This window comes from Schistocerca cancellata, unplaced genomic scaffold (genome assembly GCF_023864275.1).
Source record: "Schistocerca cancellata isolate TAMUIC-IGC-003103 unplaced genomic scaffold, iqSchCanc2.1 HiC_scaffold_732, whole genome shotgun sequence".
In the NCBI taxonomy this organism is placed as follows: domain Eukaryota; kingdom Metazoa; phylum Arthropoda; class Insecta; order Orthoptera; family Acrididae; genus Schistocerca; species Schistocerca cancellata.
The window spans coordinates 3364734-3376838 of NW_026046743.1; positions in this window are offsets into that span (position 1 = coordinate 3364734).

Here is a 12105-nt window from a genome sequence, read left to right on the forward strand (position 1 = left end):
GATGCTGTGATATGCAAATGATTAGCATTTCAGAGCATTCGCACAAGGTTGGCGCCAGTGGCGACACCTGCGACATGCTGACATGAGCAAAGTTTTCAACCGATTTATCGTAGACAAACAGCAGTTGACCGGCGTTGCCTGATAAAACGTTGTTTTTGTGATGCCTCGTGTAAGGAGGGGAAATGCATACCATCACGTTTCCGACTTGCATAAAGGTCGCATTGTAGCCTATCGCGATTGCGGTTTATCGTATCGCGACATTGCTGCTCGCGTTGGTCGAGATCCAATGACGGTTAGCAGACAATGGAATCGGTGGGTTCCGGAGGGTAATATGGAACTATGTGCTGGATCCCAACGGCCTCGTATCACTAGCAGTCGAGATGACAGGCATCTTATCCGCATCGCTGTAACGGATCGTGCAGCTACGTCTCGATACCTGAGTCAACAGATGGGACGTTTGCAAGACAACGGCCATCTGCACGAACAATTAGACGTTTGCAGCTGCATGGACTATCAGCTCGGAGAGCATGGCTGCGGTTACCCTTGACGCTGCATCACAGACAGGAGCGCCTGCGATGGTGAACTCAACGACGAACCTGGGTGCACGAATGGCAAAACGTCATGTTTTTCTGATGAATCCAGGTTCCGTTTACAGCATCATGACGGTCGCATCCGTGTTTGGCGACATCGCGGTGAACGCACATTGGAAGCGTGTACTCGTCATCGCCATACTGGCGTGTCACACGGCGTGATGGTATGGGGTGCCACTGGTTACACATCTCGGTCACCTCTTGTTCGCAGTGACGGCACTTTGAACAGCGGACGTTACATTTCAGATGTGTTATGACCCGTGGCTCTACCCTTCATTCGATCCCTGCGAAACCCTATATTACAGCAGGATAATGCTCGACAGCATGTTGCAGGTCCTACAAGGGCCTTTCTGGATACAGAAAATGTTCGAGAACTGCCCTGGCCAGTTCATTCTCCAGATCTCTCACCAACTGAAAACGTCTGGTCAATGGTGGCCGAGCAACTGGCTCGTCGCAATACGCCAGTCTCTACCCTTGATGAACTGCATGGGCAGCTGTACCTTTACACGCCATCCAAGCTCTATTTGACTCAATGCCCAGGCGTATCAAGGCCGTTATTACGGCCAGAGGTGGTTGTTCTGGGTACTGATTTCTCAGGATCTATGCACCTAAATTGCGTGAAAATGTAATTACATGTCAGTTCTAGTGTAATGTATTTGTCCAATGAATACCCGTTTATCATCTGCATTTCTTCTTGGTGTAGCAATTGTAATGGCCAGTAGTGTAAGTCGAATCTTCATCTGTACCCTTGCGAAAGCACTGTTAGCGCAGAGATCGCATTTGAGGCCACTGTGTCGAAATACATTTTGAGTCTAGCGCCTCACCGATGTCAGCAGACTAGCAATAACTTTTAGCCTAATAGGAGAGCCAGGTGGCTAAAGAGTACGCCTATGTCTCGGATTATGAGGCATAGCCAAACGCCATTATTACCCTACAATTAGGTTCCCACTCGAGTGCGACAATAGACCGTAGGGGCTTACAGGATAGCCACATCAACAGACAGATACGCAAACGTAACGTACTCCCCAAGAGGGGATCAAGCATGTCATGTATACAAGCAGAGGCCAGTGCTCTGTGAGTTCAGCACCCACAGAGCTACTGCATATCTTAGCATGAGCTTTCCATCAGGCGTTTGTAAGATCAACGGAAGTACTGCAGATGCCAGCAAGAAAGTCAGCGTGTGTAGCCACACAGGTCAACCGTGGGAGTGCCAGGCACACTATTAAGAGGTCGACAGAGCCACTGCTTGCGTCAGCAGCCGATTCAGCCTGTGTGGGCTAAAACATTATGGTAAGAAATAGTAAGTGTGCTGGAGCAAAAATCACGTAAATGTATTCTAGGTGCCATCAAGTGAGTTAATGCGTGAGTTCTCGCAGGTCACTCAGAGTTCTAGACAGGCTTTGACATGTGGCTGAAAGAGGTACAACACGTGTGCTAAAGTACATGTGCTGTAACAGTTTGCCTATAACAACCGTTCGTCCGTAATTTTAATCCTCGTGCACATCACTGAACGATTTTGCTGAGCAGTCAGACGTAAAAACAAGTAGGGGACTTATTTTGTGGTAATTTGCCACAAAACGTCTTGTTATAGTGGTCTTCAGTCCTGAGGCTGGTTTGATACAGCTCTCCATGCTACTCTATCCTGTGCAAGCGTCTTCATCTCCCAATACCTACTGCAACTTACATCCTTCTGAATCTGCTTAGTGTATTCATCTCTTGGTCTCCCTCTACGATTTTTACCCTCCACGCTGCCCTCCAATACTAAATTGGTGATCCCTTGATGCCTCAGAACATGTCCTACCAACCGATCCCTACTTCTGGTCAAGTTGTGCCACAAACTTCTCTTCTCCCCAATCCAATTCAATACTTCCTCATTATTTATGTGATCTACCCATCTAATCTTCAGCATTCTTCTGTAGCACCACATTTCGAAAGCTTCTATTCTCTTATTGTCCAAACTATTTATCGTCCATGTTTCACTTCCATACATGGCTACACTCCATACAAATACTTTCAGAAACGACTTCCTAACACTTAAATCTATACTCGATGTTAACAAATTTCTCTTCATAAGAAACGCTTTCCTCGCCATTGCCAGTCTACATTTTATATCCTCTCTACTTCGACCATCATCAGTTATTTTGCTCCCCAAATAGCAAAACTCCTTTACTATTTTAAGTGTCTCATTTCCTAATCTAATTCCCTCAGCATCACCCGACTTAATTCGACTACATTCCATAATCCTCGTTTTGATTTTGTTGATGTTCATCTTATATCCTCCTTTCAAGACACTGTCCATTCCATTCAACTGCTCTTCCAAGTCCTTTGCTGTCTCTGACAGAATTACAATGTTATCGGCGAACCTCATAGTTTTTATTTCTTCTCCATGGATTTTAATACCTACTCCGAATTTTTCTTTTGTCTCCATTACTGCTTGCTCAATATACAGATTGAATAACATCTGGGAGAGGCTACAACCCTGTCTTACTCCCTTCCCAACCACTGCTTCCCTTTCATGCCATCTGGTTTCTGTACAAATTGTAAACAGCCTTTCGCTCCCTGTATTTTACCGCTGCCACCTTTAGAATTTGAAAGAGAGTATTCCAGTCAACATTGTCAAAAGCTTTCTCTAAGTCTACAAATGCTAGAGACGTAGGTTTGCCTTTCCTTAATCTTTATTCTACGATAAGTCGTAAGGTCAGTATTGCCTCACGTGTTCCAGTATTTCTACGGAATCCAAACTGATCTTCCCCGAGGTAGGCTTCTACTAGTTTTTCCATTCGTCTGTAAAGAATTCGTTTTAGTATTTTGCAGCTGCGGCTTATTAAACTGACATACTTATTAAACTTATTAAACACAATACGTATAGAAAGAAAAAGTTCTCCGATGACTTGCAGCCTACGGAAACCCTCAGAAGACGCTACCTGGCCTCCTCTGCGTGGGAAGCGCCAGCAGGGCGACAGTACCGCAGCAGCCACAGGGTGTCTGGACTCTACTGTGGCTTACAATAAATATGAAATTAAATATTAAATTGTGTCTAGTCAGTCTTTACAATGCATTCCTGATTCGCTAAGGTACACTACTGACCATTAAAATAGCAACGCCAAGAAGAAATGCTGATGATAAACGGGTAATCATTGGACAAATATATTATACTAGAACTGACACGTGATTATATTTTCACGCTATTTAGGTGCGTATCTCCTGAGAAATCAGTACCCAGAACAACCGCCTCTGGCCGTAATAACTAGCCTTGATACGCCTGGGCATTGAGTCAAACTGAGCTTGGATGGCGTGTACAGGTACAGCTACCCACGCAGCTTCAACACGATACCACAGTTCATCAAGAGTAGTGACTGGCGTATTGTGACGAGCCAGTTGCTCGGCCACCATTGACCAGACGTTTTCAGGTGGTGATAGATCTGGAGAATGCGCTGGCCAGGGCAGCAGTCGAACATTTTCTGTGTCCAGAAAGGCCCGTAAGGGACCTGCAACATGCGGTCGTGCATTATCCTGCTGAAATGTAGGGTTTCGCAGGGATCGACTGAAGGGTAGAGCCACGGGTCGTAACACATCTGAAATGTAACGTCCACTGTTCAAAGTGCTGTCAATGTGAACAATAGGTCACCGGGACGTGTAACCAATGGCACCCCATACCATCACACTGCGTGATACACACTTCCAATGTGCGTTTACCGCGACGTCGCCAAACACGGCAGCAACCATAGTGATGCTGTAAACAGAACCAGGATTCATCGGAAAAAAATTGCGTTTTGCCATTCGTGCACCTAGATTCGTCGTTGAGTGCACCATCGCAGGCGCTCCTGTCTGTGATGCAGCGTCAAGGGTAACCACAGCCACGGTCTCCAAGCTGATAGTCCATGCTGCTACAAACGTCGTCGAACTGTTCCTGTAGATGGTTGTTGTCTTGCAAACGTCCCCATCTGTTGACTCAGGGATCGAGACGTGGCTTCACGATCTATTACAGCCGTAAGGATAAGATGCCTGCTATCTCGACTGCTAGTGATACGAGGCCGTTGGGATCCAGCGCGGCGTTCCGTATTACCCTCCTGACTGCTAACAGTCATTGGATCTCGACCAACGCGAGCAGCAACCTCGCGATACGATTAACCGCAATCACGATAGGCTACAATCCGACCTTTATCAAAGTCGGAAACGTGATGGTACGCATTTCTCCTCCTTACACGAGGCATCACAACAACGTTTCACCAGGCAACGCCGGTCAACTGCTGTTTGTGTATGAGAAACCGGTTGGAAACTTTCCTCATGTCAGCACGTTGCAGGTGTCGCCACCGGCGCAAACCTTGTGTGAATGCCCTGAAAAGCTAATCATTTGCGTATCACAGCATCTTCTTTCTGTCGGTTAAATTTCGCGTCTGTATCACGTCATCTTCGTGGTGTAGCAATTTTAATGGCTAGTAGTGTAATAGTTTTCCGTTGCCAAGAAACTTACTTAATTTAATTGCATTGAATTTTGAATTATTTTAAACCTTTAATGACAGACACGAAGGTATATGGTGCACTCGAAGTAATATATTTTGGAATAATAATGTGCAATATGCTACAACATCCTACCCTCCATATGATTGGTAGCTAGAATTCATTTGTGTGATAGTAGTGAAGTGTCAATAGCGAATTTAACTTCAATATATTGAACAGTTTTATGTCATTTGTAATATTAGTATCTGTTTCGATAGCTTAAATAGACTTACATTCGATAATCTAACAATGCAGGCTCAAAAAAGCCACACAATGTGTATAAAAATTTCTTAGATCGTCGCTGAGCAGCGACCACCTGATATTTCAAAGAAGATCATACGCACCACAGCGCAGAATACGAATTGTTCATAAATTGTATCGATAGTGATATTTTGTGTTTCTTATTTTTTGACAGCTGAAGAATTGTAATCCTCTTCTGTTACCACAGTCCTGATATATATTTTTTTAAAGACGGCGGACGCGTATATTGCGTGGTCCGCAAACACCAATTAGTAATTATAAAATATTACTATTGTTCAGTGGTATGTAAGAATTTGTGTGTGCAGCTAAAATGAAATGTCGGAAATGTTAAAGGACGTTATTTAAAGAAGCAGCCAGCAAGATATAAAATTGAAATGTTACGGAGCCTATTGCTAGCAATACTGACTAAGGTAATTAAATTGGTTATTGTGCTCTCAAATGCTGTAGTGCCTGCTTATTACTCAAAGTATTTCTCTGCTACCCATCTCCTATTAATGGAAACAGAAATAACTCTGTTTTTATAGTTTTCATACAGCTACCAGGGACCGACTGCATGTCGGCAAACGTCGTAGTTGAGGCAGAAAGCGCACTGCTATTTGCCTTGTTTGTGATTTAAATCCAATTTCTTTTAATGTGTGTTGTAGTATACAAAGAAAATTTCCAATTCTGTCTGGTCCCTTAAGTTTTTCTGTTCGTAGTTGCTATGTCTCATATCCGGTCGTGATCGAACGTGATCACGGCACAAATAAATTAAGTGGCAATGCGAACTCTGTTCTTAATCTTGAGAACGCTACGGCTGGTGCAAACGATTTCAGGTGACATATAAACCATCACATACAGTAATTAAGATTCTAAAAAGTCTTAGTTCTTCCCACAAAGAAGTGGTGCAAACCTCACGCCTGATTTCTGAACCCTCACAAGAGAATAACAATTTAATCAAAATATAAATACATTTAAAAAACACTACACATTGTGGGAAAGCTAATTATGAACGGTGCATAATACACCGAAGCTCCAAAGAAACTGGTATAGGCATGCGTTATTCATATATAGAGATATCTAAACATGCAAAATACGGCGCTGCGGTCAGCAACACCTATGTAAGACAACTAGTGTCTGGCGCATTTGTTAGATTGATTACTGCTGCTGCAATGCCGGGTCATCAAGATTTAACTGAGTCTGCATGTGGTGTTACAGTCGGCGCACGAGCTATAGGACATCGCATCTCTGAGGTAGTGAATAAGTGGTGGATTTCCCATACGACCATTTAACAAGTGTACCGTGAATATCAGGAATCCGGTAACAGATCGAATCTCCGAAATTGCTGCGGCCGGAAAAAGATGCTGCACGGACCCGACCAACGACGACTGATGAGAATCGTTCAACGTTTCAGAAGAGCAACTCATCCGCACATTGTTGCAGATTTCAATTCTGGGCTATCTGCAAGTGTCAGCGTACCAACCAATCAACGAAACATCATCGATATGACCTTCCATAGCCGAGGCCCACTCGTGTACTCTTGATGACTGCATGACACAAAGCTTTACGCCTCGCCTGGGACCGTCAACATCGATATTGGACTGATGATGACTGGAAACATGTTTCCTCGACGGACGAGTCCCGTTTCAAATTGTGCCGGGCGGATGGACGTGTACGGACATGGAAACAACCTAAAGAATCCACGGACCCTGCATGTCAACAGGGGACTGTTGAAGCTTCTGGAGGCTCTGCAATGGTGTGGAGCGCGTGCAGTTGGAGTGATATGGGACCCCTGATACGTCTAGATACGACTCTGACAGGTGACACCCACGTAACCATCCTGTTTGATAATCTGCATCCATTCATTTTCATTTGGCATTCCGGTGGACTTGGGCAATTACAGCGGGACTATGCGACACCCCACACGTCCAGAATTGCTACAGAGAGGCTCCAGGAACACTCGTCTGAGTTTAAACACTTCCGCTGGCTACCAAGCTCCCCAGACATGAACATTATGGAGCATGTCTGGGGTGCCTTGCAACGTGCTGTTCAGAAAAGATCTCCACTCCCTCTTACTCTATGGATTTATCGGCATCCGTGCAGGATTCATGGTGTCAGTTCTCTCCAGCGCAACGTCAGACATTAGTTGAGTCCATGCCACGTCGTGCTGTGGTACTTCTACGTGTTCGAGGGGGCCCTACATGTTATAAGACAGGTGTACCAGTTTCTTTCGCTGTTCAGTCTATTTACTCTTTGGAAACACTCGAATCTCTGAGAGATTTGAAACTTGAAATTTCGCATCAGAGAATCATTTTAAATACGTTGGGATCATATCAGTGATTCCTGAGGGCATCTATCGAATAAGATGTTGCGCATGATTCTGGAGATTTAATGTTAGGCCCCTAATGCATGTGATCTCACATGGACCAGAATTTAATATTCTGAGATTATCTTTGATCGGGAGTGTGTGGAAACGAACACTTACAAGTTACGTTATGATCACCTCAAGATAGACAGGACGTCACATTGGCAACTCCCAAAAGAAAAGTCGCTCCAGTATGTCATCACAGGTCAGCGACAGATCTGCTGAGATCAGCGTGAGCCACATAGTCAAAGATGAACTGCTGCTGCCTGCGCACATGTCAGCACACATGGCTCCGTATGACAGTTTTTGCTGATATTCGTGAGAAAACATAGCACATCCTTGGGCAGCCCTACCTTCCTTCAGAAACGAGGTTCGATGCGTGGTTTGTGGTAAGAGCTCTGGATATACAAAGTATGAAATATTCATATTGAAAGTAACGTAGTTACGCTTTATTGGTTCATAATGTCAAAAATGTGTATATCTGTGATATGTATGGTTTTGTGTTAGAAACAGTGTGCAGTGTGAGTTGCTGTTTCTTTCTATTACTTCGGTTCGAGGGCGCTGGAACAATGGCGCTGGACTTGCTGCAACAAGGTGCGGCGTCGTTGAAATCTAGTCATCATATGCAAGAAGCCGACGGCCATGCCAAGCTGAAAGACGTCGTCGTTGCGACAGAAGCCTTTCATTGTTATTAAAAACAAACATATTGTATTGCATTTGAGAAATAAAGAAAGATGAACATCTTTGTGTGATCTTAATTCATGTATCAGTTGTTGACTGATTACCTTCACATCATTAAGTCCCATTTATATAAATGAGCATCCAGAATTCCTTTTATTACACTAACGATACAAATGTATTATGAAGAACGAACAAAAACTGAAAATAATATGTTGTTACGAAATTTAAGACATGTGGTGAGAAGTTATTTGTTGCAAGAGCGTTTGTGTTGGACGCTCATCGAGTTACATCTTATCCAGCTCATGTTATTCGGTAGAAGCCGAATCATTAACTGAGTGAGGCTCAGAAGAAGGAAAGTGGATTGTCTTCGAGACTGGAGATTTTCGGTGGAGTGACTTTGAGTTTCGGAGGCAGTATTAAAATTCACGATCAACTTTGAAAGACTTTAAATGCACGTAAAGTGAACAGGTGCGGTAACGCTAGCTCTGAGATACGAGTTACGTAATTGCTCTCATGTCTGACTAGATGCATGTTCTTAACAACGGACGACAACAACTATATTTTGAACAGCAAAGAATACGTTATTGCTTAAGATAATGAGCAGATTTATTTATTCCAGTTACGCTACTAATGCCCGCTAATCCTGTTAAACAAGAGACTACTGGCATAATATATTTCTTCGGAAGAGACTACGGTGATATAGACCCAGTCGGTATTAGTGCAACAGTTTGCAACATTATCATGAAGTCAGGGCCTTAGCAGGATAGTATTGGTAACTGGAGTGAAGACTAGGTAACTGCTAAGAGCACTGAAAGACCGACCTGGTCAACATACAAGGTGTGTGAGAAAAGTAATGAGACAGACAACCCTGGTAGCGATCTGGCAACGCTGTGTTGTTCTCCTTCAATAGACCGGTGTGTTCATCCCATTCCAGATGCTCAGCCCGTGTTACAGCTCAGTACAGCCATCACATAATTTTTTAAAGTGCCGTCAGTGAAACTACGTTTTTGTTGTTGGTTACGGAATTAATGCAGTGAAATTTAGAGAAACATTATACCATATTTGTGTTATACATGTTGATTCACCAGTGTGACCTTCGAAAAGTTGAAACAGCCCTATGGGGAACATTCCTGATCAAGAGCGCAAGTTTTTCGTAGGCAGAAGTCATTTTTGGAAGGCCGAGAATACGTTGCAGGTGAACCTTGCTCAAGCAGACCTTCGACTTCAAAAACTGACGAAAACGTCGAACGTGCGCCTGCTCTTGTAAGATCAGATTTACGTGTAACAATAAGGACGATGGGTGACCTGCTAAACACTTTCACTGTACATCAAATTTTGACCGAAATTTTTCTCATGCGAATGGTTTGTGCCAAAACTCCGCCGAAAAACGTCACAACTGAGCAGAACGACAGTCGGAGAAACGTGTGTATTGATCTTGAGAGTACTTTCAGTGACCACGAATGGTTCAGTGGTGTGATGACACGTGACGATCCTGAGGTGAATTGGCAAAGGGAGGAGTGGCACAATGAGATATCTACTCGACGGAAAAAAAGATAGAATGAGGAAATAAAAGATCATAACAACGTTGATTTGCTTTTTTGCAGTGGGAATTCCGTGCACAAGAAATTTCTTCCTCCAGGACAAACTGTCAACCAAGTGTTTTACAAAAGAGGTCCTTGAAGAATTCAGGAAAAGGGTGAATCGAGTGAGACTCGACGTCGCAGGCAATTGGTTGGTGCCCCATGCCACATGGTCAATTCCATGACAGAATTTTTGATCTCAAAAGGCATTCCTCTTGTCCCATTGCCCCCCTGTTCACCTCATCTAAGGCCTTGTGAATTTTTCTTTTCCCGAAATTGAAAAATGTCTTAAATGTACGTCATTTTGGTACTCTGGAGAACGTTCAGACTAATTTGACCGACATGTTAAAGGTCCTATCAGCTGAAGGTTTTCAGCGTTGTTAGCTAGACTGGAAACAGCGACTCCGCCGGTGTATAGCTGCCAAGGGGAAAATATTATTGTTAAAAAAAATTCGGTAGACAAAATCTCATTACTTTTTACACACAGCTTTTATAGCATTAGCGTTGCTAATACCATTGGAAATGCTTTGTTGTTAACGAAGTAGACAGTGAGGTCGATTAAACGACGCAGTGGAGAAATGTCTCTGTATGTCTATCTTTTTAGAGATGGTATTGGGACTCGACTGTTCAAAAAATGTTCAAATGTGTGTGAAATCTTATGGGACTTAACTGCTAAGGTCATCAGTCCCTAAGCTTACACACTGGTTAACCTAAACTATCGTAAGGACAAACACACACACCCACACCCGAGGGAGGACTCAAACCTCCGCCGGGACCAGCCGCACAGTCCATGACTGTAGCGCCAGACCGCTCGGCTAATCCCGCGAGGCTCGACTGTTCGATAGCCGTCAATTTCAACCTTATTGTATTTGGCAACAAGTTTCAGCGTTTTACTACGCTATCTTCAGGCCTATGACCGACGTGCAGCAAGAATCTACCTCGGTTGTGATCAAAGCAGAGGCTAACAATACTGGTATTAGCACATATCTACTTGCTACAGTGAACAACCGATGTCAGCATGTGATGCTTGAAGTGTTCACTGTGGCAAGTAGATATCTGCTAATACCAGTATTGCTGGCCTCTGATTTGATGACAACCGAGGTAGTTTCTTCCAGCACGTCGGTGAGGGACTTGAAGAAGGCGTAGAAAAACGCTGAAACAGGTTGCCAAAGTAGGCGGAATCTTGATGGCTCAAAAGTGTTTAAGTTGACAACCCCCAGTGGAGAAATAGTATGTCCACGTGGACACGCCATAGTTTCAGGAGTGTCAGGTGCAACAAAAGACGTGGTGCACACTGGTAATGTATTGTAAGTAGGCTGTTTAGGTTTTCATGTTGGTAACGTCACCTAGAGCTCTGTATGAAAATCACTGGCTGTGCTGTGTGCAGTCTGTGGCTGGTTGGCATTGTTGGAATATTCGCCATTGTAGTGTTGGGCAGTTGGCTGTTAACAATGCGTAGCGATGCGCAGTTGGAGGTGAGCCGCCAGCAGTGGTGGATGTGGGAAGTGAGATGGCGGAGTTTTGAGAGCGGATGATCTGGACGTGTGTCCATCAGAGAGAGTACATTTGTAAGACTGGATGTCATGAACTGATATATCTTATGACTTTTGAACACTATTAAGGTAAGTACATTGTTTGTTCTCTGTCAAAATCTTTCATTTTCTTAGTATGCCTATCAGTAGTTAGTGCCTTCAGTAGTTAGAATCTTTTATTTATTTGGCAGTATTGGCGCTCGCTGTATTGCAGTAGTTCGAGTAACGAAGATTTTTGTGAGGTAAGTGATTCATAGGTTATTGTTAGTCAGGGCCATCCTTTTGTAGGGATTATTGAAAGTCAGACTGCGTTGCGGTAAAAATATTGTTTGTCAGTTTCGTGTTGATCAGAATAAGTAAAGAGAGACGTGTCTGACTAACGTTCAGTTTTGCTCAGCTGTTTGAAAATCAAATAATGTAAGAGGTTTACCAGCACAGTAATTCAATAATTTTTCTAAGGGGACGTTTCATATAGTATGCCCGCGTGGACACGCCATAGTTTCAGGAGTGCCAGGTGCAACAAAAGACGTGGCGCACACTGGTAATGTACGAGGGCAGTTCAATAAGTAATGCAACACATTTTTTTTCTCGGCTAATTTTGGTAGAAAAAACCGGAA